At 42.6% G+C, this 23,670-nt stretch overlaps 1 protein-coding gene across 47 annotated transcripts in view; it reads right to left on the bottom strand.

Moving 5' to 3' along the window:
- The window catches only part of CLASP1 (cytoplasmic linker associated protein 1), a 259,813-nt gene extending 255,704 nt beyond the window's left edge, over positions 1 to 4,109 (bottom strand). For all 47 annotated transcript variants that reach the window (XR_014829645.1, XR_014829648.1, XR_014829633.1 and 44 more), the window contains exon 1: positions 4,034 to 4,109. The gene's annotated coding sequence lies outside the window, so the exon portion shown is untranslated. The remainder of the gene's footprint in view (positions 1 to 4,033) is intronic.
- Between the last annotated feature and the right edge of the window lie 19,561 nt (positions 4,110 to 23,670).

Below are 23,670 nucleotides of genomic sequence, written 5' to 3'. Positions count from 1 at the left end.
TCTACCATGAATACACGATGGGAATTCCATAGGCCTACTTAGTATATGCCAATCATTATGCTCAGCTCCTTATATACTTTGTCTCACTAAAGCCTCACATAACCCTGCAAGTAGATACTACTATTAACACTGCCCTGCCTTCACCATCCTTTTATAGACGAAATCACTACAGTAAGAGATCATTTAACTGGCCCTTGGCCAAAAGTCACAGGGCTAGTAAGTGGCAGAGCCAGAATGCATAACAAAGTTTGAAAATCCTTGGTACAGTTTCCTAACCCAAGACAATAACTGTATACTCTGGTCAGGTCGTATCAAATTCTGCTTTATTTCAGACATCGCATTTAAAGAACCCTAACAAAACAGAGTCCGCTAAAGAGAATATGGGGAAATCAGGTTAAACTACGAAGGGACAAAGGATCTAGGGCTGTTTACAGACTTCACATCACCAGCACCAATTCTTAATGTTTTGTCTGTCTCCTCTATTAGACTATTAGTGAGCCCTTGAAGTGTGTCTTTTCAACGGTATCCTCATGGTACCTGGTGTCTAACTAAAGAAAGGGGTTAAGAACTTATTCAATAAACCTAGAGAAGGCCTGACAACTGTCCTGGGAGATCAGAGGTTACTACATGGAAAAGAAACAGACCTGATACATAAGATCAACAGGTAAAAGGGGGGCAGGAGCAGATTTGGAAAAAGTCTCAAATCCCTTCTGAAATTCCCTGGGGTTAAGGATCCAAAGTTGTCACTTTTGTGGCTCAGGTTATTGCTATGACTAGGGTTTGATGCCCAGCCCGGGAACTGCCACATGCCATGGGTAGGGCTAAAATTAATACACACATATACATACACACACATATATACGTATATATTAAATACACACACACACACCTTTCCAGAAACCAAGACCTATCCAATAACAACAACAAAAAGGCATGCCTGCAGTTTGAGGCTAAAGACCAGAATACACCAGACAAAAGGAAGGCTGTTGGACTATGGGGCCTCTAAGAGCTCTTCCAAGGCTCAAATCAGATTAATCTAAGTTAGGATACATTCACTTATTCCTTCATTCAATCTACAATGACTAGTGACACGAGTCCAGTAGTGCAGGCACAGAGGACATCCCAAAGTGTTCTACAAACTCCCAGTGCCCTCAAGGACCTAGGGGAGAATAAATCACAGGAGTGCATCTTCCTAGGAGGAAGGTATTAGAAACACTAGGAATCAGCAAGGAGTGAGGAGACTTCCAAGCAGAAAACAAGAGGGACCTCAACAAAGGTGATATGGAAGAAATGCTGCCGTTTGAACACATGGGAGCTACATTTTTAGGGATCCTTGGAAGGAGGTAGACCGGGGCTGCCATAAAGAATGTAGGGAGAGGAGTTCCCATCATGGAACAGTGAAAACGAATCCGACTAGGAACCATGAGGTTGCAGGTTCGATCCCTGGCCTTGCTCAGTGGGTTAAGGATCTGGCATTGCTGTGAGCTGTGGTATAGGCTGGAAGCTACAGCTCCAATTTGATCCCTAGCCTGGGAACTTCCATATGCCAAGGTGCGGCCGTAAAAAGGCTAAAGACAAAAAAAGAATGTGGGGAGAAGCGTTCAGGATGGCAGTAATGGTCTGAGCCTAAAGGAGGCAGGAAGGCCCTGGGGTGGTGAAGACCCAGCTAGAAACAATCACGAAATTCTGGTGCTAAAAAGAAGAGGCCTTCAGAGGTCAGTTAAATACACTCCTTATGGATGCTGACCTGCTTGCACTAGGTAAAGAAAAGTTAGTTTACTTTATTAAACTACATTTCAAAAACCAAAGACTGAATCATCACTGATTCTGTTTTTAAATATTTGTTAGTTTCTGCTGTCTATTCTTGCCACTATCTGACAACTAGACTTGCAGTTAATAAAACCAGCAGTTTTAATAACTCAGCTTTGAGCCTAATATTTGTCATCCCTAGATGGTTATAACATGTAGCAATAGTACTATGAAATAAAAAATATTACCTAATGACCTCAAAAGCTACAACTTTATAAGCAGAAGATTGTTAGATCTCAAAAAATAAATTTGTCTCAGATCTAAAAAACTATCTCACCCAGCTTACAAACTATGAGACTGAGCTACCTATAAAAAGAGAATTAACAAAGAATGGAGGGGGGAAAAAATCTAAATCCAAAACCAGTGAACAAAATATAACACATCTGAACAATAAACTTAATGGTCTTCTAGCCATTCATTTCTCAACATCCCTGTTAAACTATTTTAAGGATCTGAAATCTTGCTCTATAAAAAGCAAGTTCCCATCATCTGAACTACACTTAAGAGATTCTATCGCTGTAGTTACTGAAGCATAAAACACCAAGCTTCAGATTTTTGCTTCCTGTTAGCACAAAAAATGCCTACTTTTCTCATATAAAGTTGAGTCTGTGGCCAAAATCCTGACACAGAGAAGATTTAGATTTTCAGTTCTAACACTAATTTAAGGTGCAAAGGCCTTCTCCATACTTACCACTTAGATTGTAACTTGGAGACACAGTATTTCACACCTCCACGAAAAACAGCCTCTTCAACAGATTTCTGACTTTGCTTAACCTTAGTAGGGAGAATATAAACCTATAGCTGAAAACTCATCAACAAAAATTAAAACGTTAAAAATCTAAAACAGCTACATGTTACCTAATAAAACTACAAAGTGAGATCTGAGGAACAACTGATAAAAGAAGTGTAATTACCCAATCATACGAAGATGAATAAGCAAACAGCTCACCAAAATTTAAATCTTCCCTAGCAAATGGAGTAGATAAATAAATACTCAGTAACTCTGGGACATTGTGGTGATATTTTTCTTATCTATATGGTCTTGGCATCAATGTTACTATTCTCCACTCCCTTGATGAGCAAAACTAGCCCACTGTCCAGGATCCCTCATATCAAGAGGACAGTAAATGTCACAATAATAGTAATAAAAGCCACAATTTCTAAAGCCATCATTTACGCCTGACTCTGGCACCCGCTTAGGGGGCAAGGCACATTGGCAGCAAGCAAGTATTTCTCACTTCTGACTCTTCTGCATCGCAACCTCCCAAAGGACGGGAGAATCTGAAGCTTCCAATCTACAAATTAAAGTATCATGTTTAAAGAGCTCACAGGTTCTACGAATGGCCAGCATTTAATGAACGAACCCCACAACAGAGAAACTCACCCTAATGCAACCCACAACACTCGCTAAGGCTCCACCTCAATTTTTTTTAACTTTAGGAATAAACACAACTATGTTTTTAAAAACATTATGTAATAAGTTAAGACTCTGGAAAACCCCATACTCATCCAAGCGGCTCGGAAAATGGAAAGCAAAATGCGATTAGGTCCATTGTACCCAACCAGGCTAACGTGCAAGATCACACACTCATCTTCGTCAGAGCGTCCCTGCCAATACCGAAGAACAACAAAGGCAAGTTGAGGAGGCTGCACAAGGCTTAACTCAGCACTTGTCCGCTTTCCCAGCCTCCGAAAGCAGCCCGCCGCGGGCCCAGGGACCACGGGGACCCTGCGCATCCCGCCCGGCCCGCCGTTCGGCTTTTGTCTTGCCTGGCCGGACCCCTTTCCTCCGGATCTTTCTCCACAGCCATCACTCGCCCAGGACTAGTTGTTGGGGACTTGGCCCCCTCACCCCACAACCCCCGGCTCTTTTCAAACGCGGCTTCTCCCACCCGGCCAGGGAGTCGGGAAGGGGGCCCGGGGTGGGGTCTGGGAGCGGAGAAGAGAGGGGGGCACACAAAGCCGGGCTGACCGCACAGCCGCCCCCCTCCCTCTGCCAAACAGCCTGGGATCTGCGACCTACGGGCTGGATAAACAACCCTCCCCATCCGCTCCCCGCCCGGCTCCCACCTAAGGCCGCCCCCTCCCCCCAAAGTGCACCCAAGAGCCGGTGACAGCGCTGGACCTCGCCCCCACCCAGACTCGGCGCCCAGCACCCGGAGGCGGGGGCAGGGGCCTGGGAAGGCTCGGGTCTAACACATCCTCGCCCTAACCGGGTACTTACGGCCGTATTAGCCGCTCCTATTGCTGCTGCGGAACCGACGGCCGCCGCCTTCTCCTCCACCCCAATGAGGTTAAGCGCTTGGTGCTGGGATTAAAAAAAAAAAAAAAAAAAAAAAAAAATTAGAAGCCCAGCGCGCCTGCGCAGTGAGGTCTCCCTTTTTTCCCCTTACCGCCACGACCCGGCTGGACCATAGAGAATATTAACCGAGACCAGAGAGGCGGCTGCTTCTCTATGGTAACGCCCTGCGCAGGCGCCGGCCTGGCTGCGATAGGCTTCGGGAGCAGTTAAGTTCCAGGAGCGTTTCCCTCCGCGAAGAATGTCACTTGGCCCTGATGGGGACCCGTAGAGTAAAGTTCTTTAGGGAAAGGGCGGCCAGGATGGAGTTGGACCCCGTAGGGAGTTGTGGTAAAACGCAGGCTAGGCAAGGAGGGTCGGACATAAGCGGCCACAGCAGTAACGGCAGTAAGGTCACCAGAAAGCCGAGAGGGCAGAACTAAGGAGGAACGAGAAAAGCATTGGTCAAAGTCGTCCTGCCGGAACTTCCTCCGGTGGGGGCGGGAGGTGGGGGGTGTCTAATACCCGAAGGAAACGGCCTTTCACTTCTGGGTTACGCGCGTCGCACACCCGTCGTGCGTCCAGGATGGAGGAAATTGTGCCCTACGACTTCCCGTACCGCAGCTGACGATGGCTCCACCCCTCGTATTCGGATAGGCGCGGACATTCGAGCCGGAAGCACAACTTTTTAACGGTTCTTGGCCCTTTTTGAACCTGAGCCAGCCCGGAGCCCTTACGCCTCTCTTCCTCCGGCGCCTCAATCCATCACGCTGCTTTCCTTCCCCCACTCCCACCCCCCGTATTGCTCTTGGATGACATGTGGGAGAATTTCGAAAGGTTAAAAAGTCGTGCAAGTTTCAGGGCTCCCCTTAAGCATCCTGAAGGACCCCTGATTTTTTCGCGGCGAGCCCCTGCGCTCGCAAGTCTTTGACAAGCTTTTGTGAGATTACACGCTGCTTCGTGGAAACCACTCTTAAATTGTGAATTGGCTTCCCTCCATCTCTATATCCAACGTGTTGAGTGGTCCCTGGGAGCTCCGGTATACCGAGCTTCGTGCTAGCAGCGTGCGTTAGATCTTGGGAGAACCGTGAGATCATGTTCCTGAGAGTCCGGGGCTTCGATGTCGCAGTTGGAGCTGAAACAAAGCCGTGTGTACACTCTAATGTGTAGTTCAGGAAAGGGAGTGAACTCTGGTATAAAGGAGTAGAGATGACAAGGCTGATGTGACTCCTGCTTGGATCTAGAAAAGGTGGCATCTTTAGGGCCAAAGCAGCACTGGCGACCTTTTGAAAACACTTGGGTGCTGATGAAAGAGCATTCCAGAGAAGATAGCATGGGGCAATGGCTCAGGAGGGAGTGGGTGTTATACTGGGAGTACAATGAAAAGAAAACAATCTAACTGAAGTGGGAAAGAAAAAGGAGAGCAGTTGTAAAGTAAGGCTCAATAAATAGGATGGGGAGTTTTTAATTATTGTAAAATGTGCATCATATAAAATACACCATCCTAACCATTTTTAAGTGTACGGGTAAGGACATTTTCATTTCTGTGCAACCGTCTTGAAAAATCTTTTCATCTTAGGAAACTGGAATTCTTTACCCATTAAACAATTCATTCTTTCCTTCCTTCCTCCGGCAACCACCATCCTACTTTTGGCTCTCTAATTTGGATTATTCAGGTTTCCTCGTATAATTGGAATCATGGTCCTTTTGTGACTGGCTTATTTCACTGAGTAAAATGTCCTCAGGGTTCTTCCATGTCGAAGCCTGTGTCAGAATTTCCTTTCTTTTAAGGCTAATGTCCCATTGTATGTAGGTACATGTGGTATGTTTATATACACAATGGACTCTTGGGTTACTTAAGCCTTTTGGCTACTGCGAGTAATGCTGCTATGAACCTAAGTGTGCAAATACCTCTTTGAGACCTTGCTTTCAATAGGATAAGGAATATTTTGAAGCCAAGTAGAGACATCTAGTGTTTCAGTTCCTCAACTAGAGGGTCATAACACATGGTGAAACAAGTTTTAGAAAGTGACCCTGGCAGCAGAAGGACAATACATACTCCACTTTTAGGAAGCATTTGTGGAGACTTTAAGATCACCACATGTCATACTACCACTCTATGTAAGTTATTGATAAATGTCGTTGAAGCCATCAAGATAAACACCCAGTTGTTATTAACCACATTTTACAGGGGAAAAAACCAAGGTACTGCATCACAGATGGGCTGAGGGGAAGCTCACAACCACACATGCACACAAGTGATCAGGAAACAACTTCCATGGGAGTTGGACATACATGGCCACTGACTATTCACTGGTTTGGACAAGGATGGTGAAAAAAATACATGTGAGAGGTTTCAGAGGGTAAAGAATAGGCTGACACCAAGAGCCTTCGCTCTCAATTGCTGATATATAAGGGCTTAACACAGCAAAACTGTGTCTTCCAAGGTCCCTAAAAGAACCCTGGAGTTTAAGAGTTCCCTGCTGGCCTGGCGGTTAAGGATCTGGCATGGTCACTGCTCTGGTTTGGGTCACTGCCGTGGCACAGGTTTGATCCCTGGCCCAGGAACTTCTGCCTGCCATGGGCACAGCCCATTGCTCTTAAAAAATATAAAATGGGAGTTCCCGTCGTGGCGCAGTAGAAACGAATCCGACTAGGAACCATGAGGTTGCGGGTTCGATCCCTGCCCTTGCTCAGTGGGTTAACGATCCGGCGTTGCCGTGAGCTGTGGTGTAGGTTGCAGACACGGCTCGGATCCCTCGTTGCTGTGGCTCTGGTGTAGGCCGGTGGCTACAGCTCTGATTGGACCCCTAGCCTGGGAACCTCCATATGCCGCGGGAGCGGCCCAAGAAATAGCAAAAAGACCAAAAAAAAAAAAAAAAAAAAAAAAAAAAAAAAAAATATATATATATATATATATATATATATATATAAAATGCCAGGTAATTCCCACTGTGGTGCAGCAGGTTAAGGATCTGGTGTTGTCTCTGCAACAGCTAGGGTCTCTGCTCCAGCCTGGATTCGATCCCTGCTTGGGAAACTTCCATATGCCTTGGGAGTGGCACAGAGAAGTTTAAAACACACCATTTCCTACTCAACACCTCATCTTCAATTTTGCTTTCTCAGAAATCCTGAGAAATCATGTAAAGCAATGATCTCCTTTTGGCACATGAGGAAATTGAGGACCAGAAAGGGAAAATGATTTTGCCACTGTCAAGTGGCTGATTGGGCCCAAGGCTGCAACTGAGACCCAAACCTCCAGAATTTCCACCCTGTGCTTTGGTCTCCCTGACAACCATCTGAGTGCATGGACAATTTTCTGTTCAGTTTGTTTCGTCATCCTCAGAGATGCATGCACAAAGTCCTATGAAGCTAGTGCCAGTTAATAAGACAGAATAGAAGTGCATGTATAGCACGTGCACACTGAGGTATATGGAATGATCGGCCAGTGAGGACCTGCTGTATAGCACAGGGAACTCTACTGAGTATTCTGTGATAATCTATGTTGGAAAAGAAGCTGAGAGGAAAAAAAAAAAAGGATGTAAGAGAGAATGAATATGTTTATATGTATGACTGGGTCACTCTGTGTACAGCAGAAATTATCACAGCCTTGGGAGTTCCTGTGGTAGCACAGCAGTAATAAACCCGACTAGGATCCATGAGGATGTGGGTTTGATCCCTCACCTCACTCAGTGGATTAAGGATCCAGTGTTGCTGTGAGCTGTGGTGTAGGTCACAGACGCAGTTTGGATCTGGTGTTGCTGTGGCTGTGGTATAGGCCAGCAGCTACAGCTCCGATTCAGCCCCTAGCCTGGGAACATCCACATGCTGCAGGTACAGCCCTAAAAAAAAAAAGAAAGAAAGAAAAAGAAATCACAGCCTTGTAAATTAAGTAAGTGCATTATAAACAGCATTTGTATATAAAAAAATGCTATATACTAATTTTGTGCCAACCACTGAGCAAAGCAGGAAAATACCCTTGTTCTTAGGGAGCGGAGATAGAAAACAAAGTAAGAATTCAAATATATGCTATGTCAGGTCGAGTAAGTAAGATGGGGAAAGAATGAAGCAGTGAGGGATTTAGGGAGTGCTGAGGCTAGGGAAAGGGATTTCTGCTTAAATAAGTCACAATAGTTGGGGGGGCATTGAAAAATAAACCAAGCAAAGATCTGAAGGAGGTGAGAGCAAGAAATGTCTTTACCTGGGAGAAGGGCATTCCAGGTAGACAGTGGCAAATGCGGAAATCATTCTGAGACAGGAGCCACCTGTCCTACATTCTACGAACTGAAAGAAGGCCAGAGTGGCAGAACAGTATGGAGGGGGAAGTAGAAAATGAGGTTGGAGGTAAGAGGATGCCAAATTGTAGCATTAACGGGCTTAAGTCCAGGAGTTCCCTGGTGGTGCAATGGGTTAAGGATTCGGCATTGTCACCTCAGCAGCTCCGGTGATCCCTGGAATGGGAACTTCCAGATGCCATGAGTATGGCCAAAAATAATAATAAAGGGGCGCAAGACCAATTTGTGGATTTCAAGGGCTTTGTAAGAATTGGGTCTTTTACTGAGATGAAGAACCTTGATAGATTTTAAGCAGAAAAGGTTTGACTTCTGTTTTTAAAGACTCACTTTAGCTTCTGTTTTAAGAATATATTGTAGGAGAGCAAGAGCAAAACAACTTAGGAGGCTGTTAAAATACTACCAGTGAGGACCCATCATGGCACAGTGGAAACAAATCCGACTAGGAACTATGAGGTTTCAGGTTCGATCCCTGGCCCTGCTCAGTGGGTTAAGAACCTGGCTTTGTTGTGGCTCTGGCGTGGGCCAGCAACTGTAGCTCTAATTAGACCCCTAACCTAGGAACCTCCACATGCTGCAAGTGTGGCCCTAAAAAGCCAAAAAAAAGAGAGGGGGGGAGAAAATAGAAAGCAACCACTGAAATAAAAGGAGAAGCAATCCAGTCAATTATAGTCAACCCCCAGAGGGGGGATTGACTCCAGGATCTCCTCGGACCCCAAAATGTGAGGATGCTCAGGTCCCTTGTTAAATGGCATGGTATTTGCATATAATCTATGCACATCTTCCCATATACTTTTAATCCTCTCTAGATTACTTGAATACCTAATACAATATAAGTGCTGTGTAAACTGTTGCCAGAACATAGCAGCTTCAAGTTTTGCTTATTGGGACTTTGCAATTTTTTTCCAAATATTTCCAACTCTGGTTCGTTGATTCTGTGGGTGCAGAACCAAGAACAGAGGATGAGCATACTAATGGGCTGGAATGGAGTGTTGGCTATAGCTTTGCAGCGGTGAGGATGAAAGCCTTATTGGAATTGGCTCAAGAGTGAATGGCAGGAGGAGCAGTGGAGGGAGGGGGAATAGATCACTTGGAGGGGAGTTTGGTTTAAGGGGAGGAGGGCAGAAAAGTGGAGTGATACTTCAAGGAATGGGGAGGGTCAAAAGAGTTGTTTTTAATTATTTGCATTCACAAATGCTTTAGTATAAAGGGTATTTTTTTTTTTTAATAAGCATAACCTCAGTGCCATTCAGACCTGGAAAATTAACAGTCCAGTCATCCCTGCAAATCTGTGGGGGTTGGTTCCAGGACCTGCAGCAGACATCAAAATCCCCATGGTCGGCCCTCCAAATCCGAGTTTCCATGACCAAGGATTTAACCAACCTCAGATCATGTAGTACTGTATGTATTTACCGAAAACAATCCTCGCATAAGTGGGCCCATGCAGTTCAACTGTAATAGCTAGTATTATCACAATCTTCATATTTCCCTGATTATCTCATCATTTTTTTTGCTACCAAATGTATTGAGACATAACTCCTTTACCATACACTTCACCCATTTATAGAATATAACTCAGTAGCCTTCAGTACATCACAGAGTGGAACAGTCATCACCACAATCTTAGAATATTTGCATCACCCCAGAAAGAAACCCTGTACTCAGTAGTCACTGCCCAGCCCTAGGCAAACACTAATTGACTTTTTGTCTATAGATTTGCCTATTCTGAACATTTTAGGTAAATGGCGTCATGGAATATATGACTGGCTTCTTTCATACAGCATGTTTTGAAGATTCATCTATACTATAACTTGTTACATTACTTCATTTTTATTGTCAAAATTCTAATATATATACATATATGATACAAATGAACTTATTTACAAAATAGAAACAGACTCACAGACGTAGAAAACAAATTTATGGTTACTAAAGGGAGGCTGGTGAGGGGAGGGATAAAGTAAGAGTTTGGGATTAGCAGATGCAAACTACTATATATAAAATAAACAACAAGGTCTTACTGTATAGTACAAGGAACTATATTCAATATCCTGTAATAAACCACAATGGAAAAGAATATGAAAAAGAATATATATATATATGTATGTGTTTGTGTGTAGCTGAATCATTTTGCTGTACACCAGAAACTAATACAACATTGTAAATCAACTATACTTCAATTAAAAAACTAAAATTAAAAAAAGGATTTTTGGGGGGGTGACACCCACGGCATATGGAGATTCCCAGGATAGGGGTCAAATTGGAGCTACAGCTGCCAGTGTACACCATAGCCACAGCAATTCGGGATCCAAGCCACGTCTGCGACCTACACCACAGCTCACGGCAATGCCGGATCCCCATATCACTGAGTGGGGCCAGGTATCAAACCTACATCCTCATGGATACTAGTTGGATTTGTTTCCCCTGTGCCACAATGGGAAGTTCTAAAAAAAAAAAGGAAAAAAAATATAAGATTTTATATGGACATAGGATTTCAGGTTTCTCGGGCATAAAGTTAGAAAAAGAATTGCTGGACCATGTGGTATCTGTATATTTAACTTCTTCAGGAATGGCCATATTGTTTTCCAAAGGGAGGGTGCCATTTTACATGCCCCCCCAGCAGTGTATGAGGGGTCCTGTTTTACCATATCCTTACCAGCCCTTGTTATTGTCCGTCTTTTTTATTAACCTCTGCTACTGGTGTGTAGTGGTGTTTCACTGTGGCTTTGATTTGCATCTACCTAGTGACTAATGAGGTTAGACACCTTTTCATGTGCTTATTTACCAACTTGGATATCTCACCAGAGAAATGTCTGTTTGGATTTTTGGGCCTTTTTAAAACTGTGTTGTCTTTTTTATTATTAAATTGTAAAAGTCCTTTATATATTCTGGATTTAAGCCCTTTATTGTATTTATGATTTGCAGATGTTTTCTTCCATTTAGTGGGCAGCCTTCTCACTTTCTTGATGATGCCCTTCGAAGCACAAAAGTTATTAATTTTGATGTCTATTTTTTTTTCTTTTGTCACGTGTCCTTGGTATCTAAGGAACCATTGCATAATCATCTGTTTTCTTCTTAGAGTCTTATACTTCAAGTTCTTTCATTTAGGCCTTGATCCATTTTAGGTCAGTTTTTATATATGGGATGAGGCTGGGACCCAGCTTCTTTCTTTTTGCATGCAGCAATCCAGTTGTCCCAGCACCATTGGTTAAAAAGCCTTTGTTTCCTCCATTGAATTTTTCTGGCACCCTTGTCAAAAACCAACTGGCCATAAATGTGTGGATTTATTTATGTACTGTAAATTTTATTCTGTTGATATGCATATTCTTATGCCAGTACTACACTGTAGTACTGTAGTACTATACTGTGCACTGTAGTACTGTTTTGATTACTGTAGCTTTGTCATAAATTTTTGAAATCAGGCAATATAAGTCCTCCAACTTTATTTTTCTTTTTGGGTTGTTTTGGCTATTTGGGATTCCTTGAATTTCCATATGAATTTTGCTATCAGCATGTCCATTTCTCCAAAAAAGGCAGTTGTAGTTTTGATAATAATTGCACTGAATCTGTAGATCAATTTGGAGAGTACTGCCACTTGACAGTGTTAAGTTTTCTGATTTATGAACATGGAATATCTTTCCATTTATTTAAATCATCTCTACTAATTTCAACAATGTGTAGTTTTTACAGTATATGAAATTCTTCTGCAATTCATTTGTAAATCTATTCCTATATTCTTTCTTTTTGATGCTATTAAAAATAGAATCATTTTCTTAATTTCATTTTCATATTTTCATTTCAAGTGTATAGAAATACAACTAATTTTAATGCCTTGGGCAGTTCCCATTGTGGCTCAGTGGAAACGGACCCAACTAGTATCCATGAGGACACAGGTTCTATCCCTGGCCTTGCTCAATGGGTTAAGGATCCAGTGTTACTGTGAGCTGTGATGTAGGTGGCAGACAAGGCTCAGATACCACATTGCTGTGGCTACAGCTCCAATTCGACCCCTAGCCTGGGAACCTTCATGTGTCATGGGAGAGGCCCTAAAAAGACAAAAAATAATTTTTTTTACACATTGATCTTGTATCCTGAACATTGATCTTATAGAAACATAATTATAGCACAGAGAACTATAGCCAGTCACTTGTAATGAAACATGATGGTGATAATATGAGAGAAAAAATGTACATATGTATGTGTGACTGGGTCTCTTTGCTGTACTATAGAAAATTGACAGAACATTGTAAATCAACTATAATTTAAAAATTGAAAAAAAATTAAAAATTAAAAAAATTTAAAAATAAATATAATTAATTTTTACAGATTAATCTTATACCCTTACTGAATTCATTTATTAAGTTTTAGTGGCTTCCTTAGCATTTTCTTTTCTTTTCTTTTCTTTTAATAGGGCCACAGCCACGGCATATGGAGGTTCCCAGCCAAGGGGTCCAATCAGAGCTGTAACTGCTGGCCTACACCAGAGCCACGGCAATGCTGAATCTTAGCTGCATCTGCAACCTACACTACAGCTCTCAGCAAACCAGATCCTTAACCCGCTGAGTGAAGCCAGGGATTGAACCCTCATCCTCATGGATGCTAGTAGAGTTCCTTAACCACTGAGCCAGATGGGAATTCCCATGTATTCTTTTTAAATGTTTCAAAGAATTACCAGTGAAGCTGTCTGGGCCTTAGCTTTTCTTTGTAGGTACTTTTGTTTTGTAACTTTATTACTAATTTAGTCTCTTTACTTGTTACAGATCTATTCAGATTTACTATTTCCTCTTGAGTCAATTTCAAGTTTGTGTCTTTCTAGAAATAGATCCATTTCATCTAAGTTACCTAATTTGTTGGCATTCAGTTGTTCATAAAATGCTTTGTGATCCTTTTTAATCATGTAATGGGGTATTAATGCACCTGTCTCCTTGTTTTTTTTAAGTAGATTGTTCAAACCAGGATCCAAATAACATATAATATCACTTATACATGGAGTCCAAAATATGGCACAAAACAGAGACAGATTCACAGTCATAGAGAACAGACTTGTGGTTGCCAAGGAGGAGGGAGTGGGATGGATGGGGAATTTGAGGTTGGTAGATGCAAACTATTACATTTAGCGTGGATAAGCAATGAGATCCTGCTGTATAGTACAGGGAACTATATCCAGTCTCGGGGGATAGACTGTGATAGAAAATAATATTTTAAAAAGAATATATATAAACTGAGTCATTTTGCTGTTCAGCAGAAATTGGTACAACATGGTAAATCAACTATACTTTATTAAAAAAAATTTATTTAAAAAAAATCAGGGGAGTGCCCTTCGTGGTACAATGGAAATGAATCCGACTAGGAACCATGAGATGGCATGTTCCATCCCAGGCCTCGCTCAGTGGGTTAAGGATCCAGCGTTGCCATGAGCTGTGGTGTAGGTCGAAGACATGGCTCAAATCTGGCACTGCTGTAACTGTGGCATAGACCAGCAGCTGTAGCTCCTATTAGACCCCTAGCCTGGGAACCTCCATATGCCGCAGGTGCGGCCCTACAAAAAGACAGCAAATAAATATAAAAAAAAATCAGGATCCAAACAATGCAAATACATTGCATTCTACTCTTAGATCTTTCTTAATATGTAGATGCCCCCCCATCTCATTTTTTCCTTGATACTGACTTATTGAAGAAACTCTTATTCTGTAGGTTTCCCACATTCCAGATTTTTCTAGTGTATATTTCTGGGAGTCTCTAACATGTTCTTCTACCTCCTCGATACTTGCTTGTGCTGGATGCTTTTTTTTCTTTTTTTTTTTTTTTTTTTTTTGTCTTTTTAGGGCCAAACCCACGGCATATGGAAGTTCCCAGGCTAGGGGTCAAATTACAGTTACAGCTGCTGGCCTATACCACAGCTCAGAGCAATGCCAGATCCTTAACCCACTGATCGAGGCCAGGGATTGAACCTTCATCCTCATGGATACCTATCAGGTTCGTTACCACTGAGCCATAATAGGAACTCCAGAATGCTTTATTCTGATTCAGATTTAAATTTTTCAGGAAAACCACCTCATACATTCATCAGGAGGCATATCATTTCCAATGGTCTCTTTTTGTGAAGTTGGCAGTCATTGCTGACCATTGCCTAGGCTCACTGTCGCAATTGGGTAGTCCAGCTGAAGGCCAAGTAACTAAGGCAGAGTAACTGGGCTCCCATTGATCGAGAGGACGTAGGGTGTTTTGGAAGTTCTCTTTTGATGACCAATATGCCACAGTGTCTTTAGAACCTGTTGAGTCAGGGAATGAGATCTACTACCAATTCTGCCACAAACTGGCTGGGCATCATCCCTCTCTGGGCCTCAGTTTTCCTCTCTGTATAATGGGGCCATAAGCTATGTAGGACTGCTCCAGTTTCTTGCTATTCTAACATTCTCTGATTTAACATTTCAGTAGTGGACCTAATCTCTACCAAATATCACTTGAGTGGGTTGAAAAGGATCTGCTGACATAATGTTCTTCTCTCATACCAAGCATGTTCATTTCAAAGCCAGGGTTTATGAATCATTAAATCCAGTCCTGAGAGTTCCCGTTGTGGCTCAAGCAATAACAAGCCCAACTAGTATCCCTGAGGATGGGAATTCAATCCCTGGCTTTGTTCGGTGAGTTAAAGGATCTGGCGTTGTCGTGAGCTGTGGTGTAGGTCACAGATGAGGCTCGGATCCCACATTGCTGAGGCTGTGGTGTAGGCCAGCAACTGAAACTCCAATTCGACCCCTAGCCTGGGAAACTCCATATGCCATGGGTGCAGCCCTAAAAAGAAAAAAAAAACAAATCCAGTCCTGTATATAATAAATGGGTTAAAAGCACTGGGAGAGCAGGGAGATTGTTCTGAAAGCTTTGGTTCCTGGATGCTAGTTCTGGCTCTGCTTACTCTCAGCTGGTCACATTTTTTCTCAGGAGCCAATTCACAGTGTAAAAGATTGTGCTTGGAGCCTCTAAGGCCCTACCACCTTTACGATTGTATGCCTTTTCTTGATTTTTTCCCGCAATTTTGAGGATGACATTTTTTATTAGTATCTTCAGCTCTACCTCTTGGTATCTACTTTCTGGTTATGTTTTACTTAGATTGCTAGGTGCCTAGGTATTAGCTCATGTAGGAAGTTCAGCTTGGGCATAGAAAATGTTCTGCAGGAGTTCCCGTCATGGCGCAGTAGAAACGAATCCAACTAGGAACCGTGAGGTTCCACGTTCGATCCCTGGACTCGCTCAGAGAGTTAAGGATCCGGTGTTGCCACGAGCTGTGGTGTAGGTTGCAGATGTGGCTCAGGTCTGATGTTGTTGCTGTGGCTCTGGCAGAGGCAGGCATCTGTAGCTCCAATTGGACCCCTAGCCTGGGAATCTCCATATGCCACAGGTGTGGCCCTAAATAGCAAAAAAGAAATACAGACAGAAGACTGAAAAAAAGAAAGAAAATGTTCTGCAAGCAAATACATCAAAATATTAGCAAATGCCTGCTGTATAGCACTGGGAACTATGTCTCGTCACTTGTGATGGAGCATAATAATGTGAGAAAAAAGAATCTATACATGTATGTGTAACCAGGTCCCCATGCTGTACAGTAGAAAGTTGACAGAACACTGTAAACCATCTAAAATGAAAAAAAATTTTTTTTTAAATATTAGCAAATGATTATCTCTGGGTCATAAAAATTTTTGGCAAGCATTTTTCTCCTTTTTTCTTTTTTGGCTACCCCAAGGCACATGGAGTTCCCAGGCCAGGGATCATATCTGAGCTGCTGTTGCATCCTACACCGCAGCTGCAGCAACTGCTAATCTTTTAATCCACTGTGTTGGGCCAAGAATCAAATCTTTGTCCTGGTGCTGCAGAGATGCTGCTGATCCCCTTGTGCCACAGCAGGAACTCCAGTCATTTTTTAAATGTATGACTGTATTCTTCAAACATATATTTTTGTAAATTTTAACAACTTCTTAAAGGATTTGGTAGCATGCCCTAACAAACAGAAATCACTAAAGTCTGGGTGAGAAGATTTCTTTCTCTTCCTATGACTCAGGAAATATCTTCTAATCCAGGTTAGCCTAAATACTTTAGTAATAAGTACTTACATCTAATTGGATAGCTTTACTTCATCTTCTTCAAGAATCTCAGTGAAGAAGAAAATATTTTATATCTCTAGAACTAAAATTCAAGAAGAACAGCAACAAGATAGTCTATCCACATGGGCATCACAGCCCCCATGGAACCTGGATTTGCACTGCTCAGGACACAGTAGTCCCTTTGCTAGAGAAGTGGTGTGTGTTACAGAAATGTGCAGGCAAAGGCGGGTGTGTCTTTTGCATGTGATAAAAATAGGAGATGAGAAACAAGTTTGCTAAATCACGTTGGCAACCACTCCCTGGAGTGCAATTACATTCATTACCTGACTTACAAGTAAGTATCACCCGCTGAAGATAGTATAGGTGTCTGGCGCGCCTCTCATGGGCTTCCTCACCTGGCCAGGTGTTCTGCTACTGGGGTGCCCCTCTGGAAACACTACTGTGGCTGCTGGCATAGAAGTGATAGGGTCAGGGATGCACCCCTAGCTGTCAACTCACTGCATGATCCAGACAAGCCACTTAACCTAGTCACAAGCTCCAAAGTCACTCCATCTTTAATGGAGAGGACAGTTCCAGTTTCCAGTGTTGTCACAAGTGGTGTAATTTATATTACAAAAACCTACTTCTGGGTAACAAAGGTGGCATGAAAGTCGGGTTTCTAACTGCAAGAAGCATGACAAATCCAGGAGGTTCTATGGGCAGCTCTGATGCCAAACACGTGATTGAATAGTCCTTTAAGCTTTACCTGTTGCCCAGTGTGTCTGAATCCGGATCTATTCAGGCTTTTTGCGGACCATTCCTCACCCCCTTTATAAGGATAAAAAGCAAATTCCAAAAAGCAGCCCATAATAGAGTTTAAGTTTTAGGCTTTCCTTTGGAGTTGCCATCAGTGAGGTCTCTCAAGTAACATCGGACTGTGCCAAATTACAGTGGCCCAACCTACCCATCCAAATGCAAAGAGCCAATTAGAGGCTTTCAAAATCAGGAGTTCCTGTTGTGCCTCAGCGGGTTAAGAACCTGACACAGTGACCGTGAGAATGCAGGTTTGATCCCTGGCCTTGCTCAGTGGGTTAAGGATCCAGCATTGCCGTGAGCTGTGGTGTAGTTCACAGATCCAGCTTGGATCCACCGGTGTTGCTGTAGCTGTGGTGTAGGCCAGTAGCTGCAGCTCTGTTTCAGTTCCTAGCTTGGGAATTTCCCTATGCCATGGCGACAGCCATAAAAAGAAAAAAATCATAAGCAATGAGGCCCTGGTGGAAGATAAAATGAGAAAAAAATGTATAAATATGTATGACTGGGTCACTTTACTCTACAGAAGTTGACGAAATACTGTAAATCAACTCTAGTAGAAAAAAACATTTTTAAGAAAAAAATCAAATAAAAAAATAAATTTAAAAAAATTAAAAAGTAAAATAAAATAAAAATTTTAAGAAAGAAAAAAATCAAATGAAAGGGCAATTTGCTTTCCTTTATACATCATCTGAGAGACTCTCCATAGCCAGAATTTGATGTGCCCCTGGGTGAGCATTGCTGGCAATTACTCTATAGTAATTACAACAATAGAACATAAAGGGGGCCACTTAGCAGGTGTGGGTGAGTCAAAGAAAGCTAAGGAGGGAGTTCTGGTTGTGGCTCAGCAGGTTAAGAACCAGACTAGCATCCATGAGGATGCGGGTTTGATCCCTGTCCTCAGTGGGTTAAGGATCCAGAGTTGTGTGAGCTGTAGTTTTGGTCGCAGATGCAGCTCGGTTCCCGAGTTGCTGTGGCTGTGGTGTAGGCCGGCAGCTGCAGCTCCAGTTGGACCCCTGGTCTAGGTAACTCCATGTGCTGTGGATTCGGTCCTAAAAAGTGAAAAAATTTAAAAAGTTAAAAAATTAAAAGGTACATGAGGCCCTAAGAAATCAGCAAGTTTTTTAGTTCCCTGATGCCTCAGTGAATTAATGCTCTGGCGTTGTCACTGCTACAGCTCAGGTTGCTGCTATGGCATGGGTTCAATCCCTGGTCTGGAAAATTCCACATGCAGGCAAGAAAAAGAAAAAAGTAAAAATTTTTTTTTTTTTTTTTTTTTTGTCTTTTTAGGGCCACACCCCTGGCGTATGGAAGCTCCCAGGCTAGGGGGTGAATCAGAGCTGCAACTGCCAGCCTACACCACAGCCACAGCAACGCCAGATCTGAGCCGCATCCCAGACCTACACCACAGCTCACGGCAACGATGGATCCTTAACCCACTGAGTGAGGCCAGGGATCGAATCCGAATCCTCATGGATGCTAGTCGGGTTCGTTAACCTCTGAGCCACGACGGGAACTCCCAAATTTTTAAATTAAGTGTAAGGTTCGTATTTGGCCTATTTCCTACCTAGTCTTATTTATTTAGAGTTTCCTATTCCTGAATGAAATTCTCTTTCCTTCAGGGGCTTCTAGTAACTCAAATCCTTTCTCTTCTTTTCAGACAATCTCCTTTAATTCATGCCATGTTTTTCAGTTTTCCTTATTGCTTCCTCTAATTTCGTAAATGAACAATAGCCTACATGGTATGTCTGATCACTGTGACCAAACCAATGTTCTCAAATGTATTTTGATTTTACGGATCCCCCAAATTTGCCTTTGCTCACACAAGACTTAGCTACAGAACTCCCCTAGCACAGTCTTCTCCCATGAACTTGGCTGTGCTGCCTTTCTCGACGTCACTTGCCACACTGCACTGGCATCTTGAGTCATCTGGGATCACGGACCCTCCCTGCTTTTAACTGTGTGATAGTTAACCTCCACTTGCCAGTCTGCTCTCGTCTGAATTCCAACACCAAGTAAATTCAACTGACCTTAGTTGCTTTCAACCTGTAATTCCTGACAGCAGCAGGTTGTTGCCAACTTTTGAAACTAACAGGTCTGACTAGAAGCTGACCTACCTTACACCCAATAAACTTAATATTTTATGTTTATGCAAATTCAAAGGTAAGATGATACCATTCTTATCAGTGGTTCCTCTTTGTCCGTGGATAACTCAATATCTCAATTTAGAGGAAAAGTATTCGTACCACACCTCAGAAAATAAATTAGATTCCACTTAGTGACAAGCAGGTGGCAAGCAGGACATTTTTGCAGCCAAGAGGCAACCCACCACTTTAGGGAATTTACTAGCTGATTATTGGTGTAAATTACAAAGATGATGCTAGTCTGTTTCTAGGTGAGCAGCCAAGACACTTGCCTAATAGCAGGTAGGTAAACTCCTTGACTCTGTGCTTTCGACTTGGGCCTATGAAAAATGGAGCATCCCTAATATTTGTCCAGAGATGTGAGCGCACCAGCATTTATCCAACCAGCTTGATGGAAATGATAGAAGAGAGACGTTTCACAGCCAAGAAAACTTTTTTTGGCCATGCCTGCAGCATATAGAAGTCCCTGGGCCAGGGATTGAGTCCATACCACAGCAGTGATAACATCGGATCCTTAACCTTCTGAGCCACCAGGGAATGCCAAAGTTTGCTGATTTCATGTAGCTTTCATGGGAACTCCCAGAGCCAAGGAATTTTTTGACAGAGCCTCACATTCTGCCTTAGAATCATGAAAAGTTAGATCAAGAAGTTACCTTAGAGATTATTTCACACACCTCCTTTGTCTGTGAGGAAAGCAAAGCCAAAGCAGTTAAGAAATCGGCCTTGGGTCTTGCAGTGCTGGTCAGACAGGAATTCAGAGCTGGCTGGTCCTGGCTCCATTTCATTCATTGCAAAGTTGGCTGAAGAGTACATGTGACAGCCCACATTTTAAACATGTTCCAGTAGGTATCCTATGTCCAGCACATGAATGGTCATTCCTCTAATTATTAGGCAAACAGGTTGAAATATTTGGAAAGAAAAACACTGGCTATGAAATGGGGAGAAATTCCTGTACAGACTTGCAAACAGGAAGCAAGTCCTTGGCTTCCCTGAGACAAAGGACAGTCTTAGTCCTGAAGTCAAAGTTAAAATTGATTGTGTCACCTGGCTAAGAGCAAGCAACACTTTTTGCTTTTTAAAAAATTATTTATTTATTGGAGTTCCTGTTGTGGCCCAGTGGTTAACGAATCTGACTAGCATTCATGAGCATGCAGGATCGATCCCTGGCCACAGGCAGAAAAAGAGATCCACATTGCCAGTGAACACATGGAAAGAACTCAGCCCCTGAGGAAACACAAATTAACCTTAGTTGCACAGCGGAAATGAATCCAACTAGGAACCATGAAGTTGTGGGTTCAATCCCTGGCCTCACTCAGTGGGTTAGGGATCAGGCTTTGCTGTGAGCTGTGGTATAGGTTGCAGACAGCTCAGATTTGGTGTTGCTGTGGCTGTGGCATAGGCCAGCAGCTACAGCTCCAATTCAACCCCTGGCCCAGGAACCTGCATATGCTGTGGATGCAGCCCTAAAAATACAAAAGACCAAAAAAAGAAAGAAAGACAAAAACAGGAGTTCACATTGTGGGAATATAACAAGTATCCATGAGGATGTGGGTTTGATCCCTGACCCTGTTCAGTGGGTTAAGTATCCAGCATTGACACAAGCTGTGGTGTATGTAGGTTGCAGATGCAGCTCAGATCTGACCCCTAGCCCAGGAACTTCCATATGCCACAGGTGCTGCCCTATAAAGAAAAAATAATAAAAAAATTTAAAAGGTCAAAAACAATCTTGGAAAAAAACACAGTGAAGTTAAAGGACTCATACGTCCTGATTTCAAAACTTAACCACAAAGCTATAATAATCAAAACAGTGTGGTAACTGACTTAAGAATATACATACAGACCAATGGAACAGAATTGAGAGAATCAAGAAGGAAACCCATACATCTATGCTCAATTGATTTTTGACAAGTGTACCTAGACAATTCAATGGGGAAATAATAATCATTTCAACAAATGGCATTTTGGACAACAACATGTAAAAGAATGAAGTTGGACTCCTACCTCATACCATTTATGAGCTGATGTGAACCTAAATAAAGTTTATTTTAAAGTTAAAAAAAGGGACTTTTCTGATGCCCTAGCAGGTTGAGGCTCCTGCATTCTCACCACTGTGGCTCTGGTTGCTTCTGTATGGCATAGGTTCAATCCCTGGCCCAGGAATTCCCATGTACTGTCTGTGTGGCAAAAAAGAAAAAAAAAACCCAAAAAAAGAGAGAGAGAGAGAGAGAACCTGAAATAAATGTTGCAACTCTCATTTAAAAAAAAATAAAGTTAAAAAAAAAAGAACTTGGGATTTCCCTTGTGACTCAGCAGGTTAGGGATCTTGTATTGTCACTGCTGTAGCACAGGTTTGATCCCTGTCCCAGGAACTTCTGTATGCCATGGGTGCAGCCAAAATAAGCAAATAAATAAACAAAAGAACATAAAATGGATCAAAGACCTAAATGTCAGATGTAAAAAATAAACTCTACAAAGCAAACATAGGACTAAATCTTCATGTCCTTGTCCATGGATTAGGCAATAGTTTCTTAAGCACGACAGAAAAAACACAGACAGCAAAAGAAAAAACATAAAGTGAATTACACCAAAATGTATCATTTTGTGCTTCATGAAATACTGTTATGAAAGAAACAAGAGGAGTTCCCGTGGTGGCGCAGTGGTTGGCGAATCCGACTAGGAACCATGAGGTTGCGGGTTCAATCCCTGCCCTTGCTCAGTGGGTTAAGGATCCGGCGTTGCCGTGAGCTGTGGTGTAGGTTGCAGACGCGGCTCGGATCCTGCATTGCTGTGGCTCTGGCATAGGCTGGTGGCTACGGCTCCGATTGGACCCCTAGCCTGGGAACCTCCATGTGCCTCAAGAGCGGCCCAAGAAATGGCAAGGAGACAAAAAAAAAAAGAAAGAAAGAAAGAAAGAAAGAAACAAGAGGAGATCCTATTGTGGCTCAGCAGTAATGAACTCGACTATTATCCATGAGGATTTGGGTTCACTTCCTGGCCACACTCAGTGGGTAAAGGATCTGGCATTGCTGTGAGCTGTGGTGTAGTGTAGACTGGCAGCTGTAGCTCCAATTCAGCCCCTAGCCTGAGAACTTCCATGTGCCACAGCTGCAGCCCTAAAACAACAGAAAGATAAAAAATGGCCAAGGATCTGTGTAGACATTTCTCCAAAGAAGATATAGAAATGGCCAATGAGCCCATGACAAAATGCTCAATATAATTAGTCAATAGGAAAATGCAAATCAAAACCACATTGATAAACCACAAATGCACCCACTAGAATGGCTGTAATTTAAAAACAAACAAAAACAGACAGTACCAAGTGTTGGTGAGGATGTGTAGAAATTGAAATCCTTTAACACTGCTCCTGGGTATGTAAAATGGTGTGCCTGCTTTGGAGAACACTCTGGTAGCTTCTCAAATAGTTAAACATAGAGTTAGCATAAGATCCAGCAATTCTTAGGTATAAGCCCAAGAGAATTTAAAGCACATACCCACATGCAAACTTATACACTAAGGTTCACAGCAGCATTATTTATAATAACCAAGAAGTGGAAACTAGCCAAATGTTCATCAGCTGATGAATGGACAATAAAATGTGATAAATCCATCCAATGGAGTATTATTCAACCTTGAATAATAAAACTTGAAAACATTATGCTAGAGTTCTCCCTGTGGTGCAGTGGCTTAAGAATTCAACTACACAGCTGTATAGCACAAGGAAATATATCCAATCATTTGTGATGGAACATGATGGAAGATAATGTGAAAAAAAATGTATATATAACTGTGTCACTTTGTTGTACAGCAGAAATTGACAGAACACTGTAAATCAACTATCAAAAAAAAAAAAAAGAATTCAACTGCAGTGGTTCAGGTGACTGCGGAGGTGCTGGTTCAGCTGGGCACAGTGGGTTAAAGATTGTGCTGCAGAAGCTAAGCCTCAGATTCAATCCCTGGCTCAGGACCTTCCATATGCTGTGATCTGGCCTTGGCCCTTAGCTCCTGGGAAGTGGTCTCAACCCCTTGGAATGTCCTGTCTAGTAGGACTCTCTGTTTATACCTCGCTGCCTAGTCTAAAATCTGACTTACGGTGGGAGCTTGGAGCTATGCATTGTCAGGCTGACCTTCAGAGGGACTGGAGGATTTAACCTAAACATGCAGATGGTCCATCACACATATATGACCAAGCGCCAACAAACCTTCTCTGGATACCAAGACTCAGGTGAACATCCCCAGCTGGCAATACTTACAGTGTCACA

This window comes from Sus scrofa, chromosome 15 (genome assembly GCF_054392235.1).
Source record: "Sus scrofa isolate SSC_HxYL_T2T_F1_AM1 chromosome 15, Sscrofa_HxYL_maternal_Yorkshire_Landrace_v2.0, whole genome shotgun sequence".
NCBI lineage: Eukaryota > Metazoa > Chordata > Mammalia > Artiodactyla > Suidae > Sus > Sus scrofa.
The sequence above is the reverse complement of the archived record's forward strand: the minus strand, read 5'-3'. Positions and strand labels throughout refer to the sequence as shown.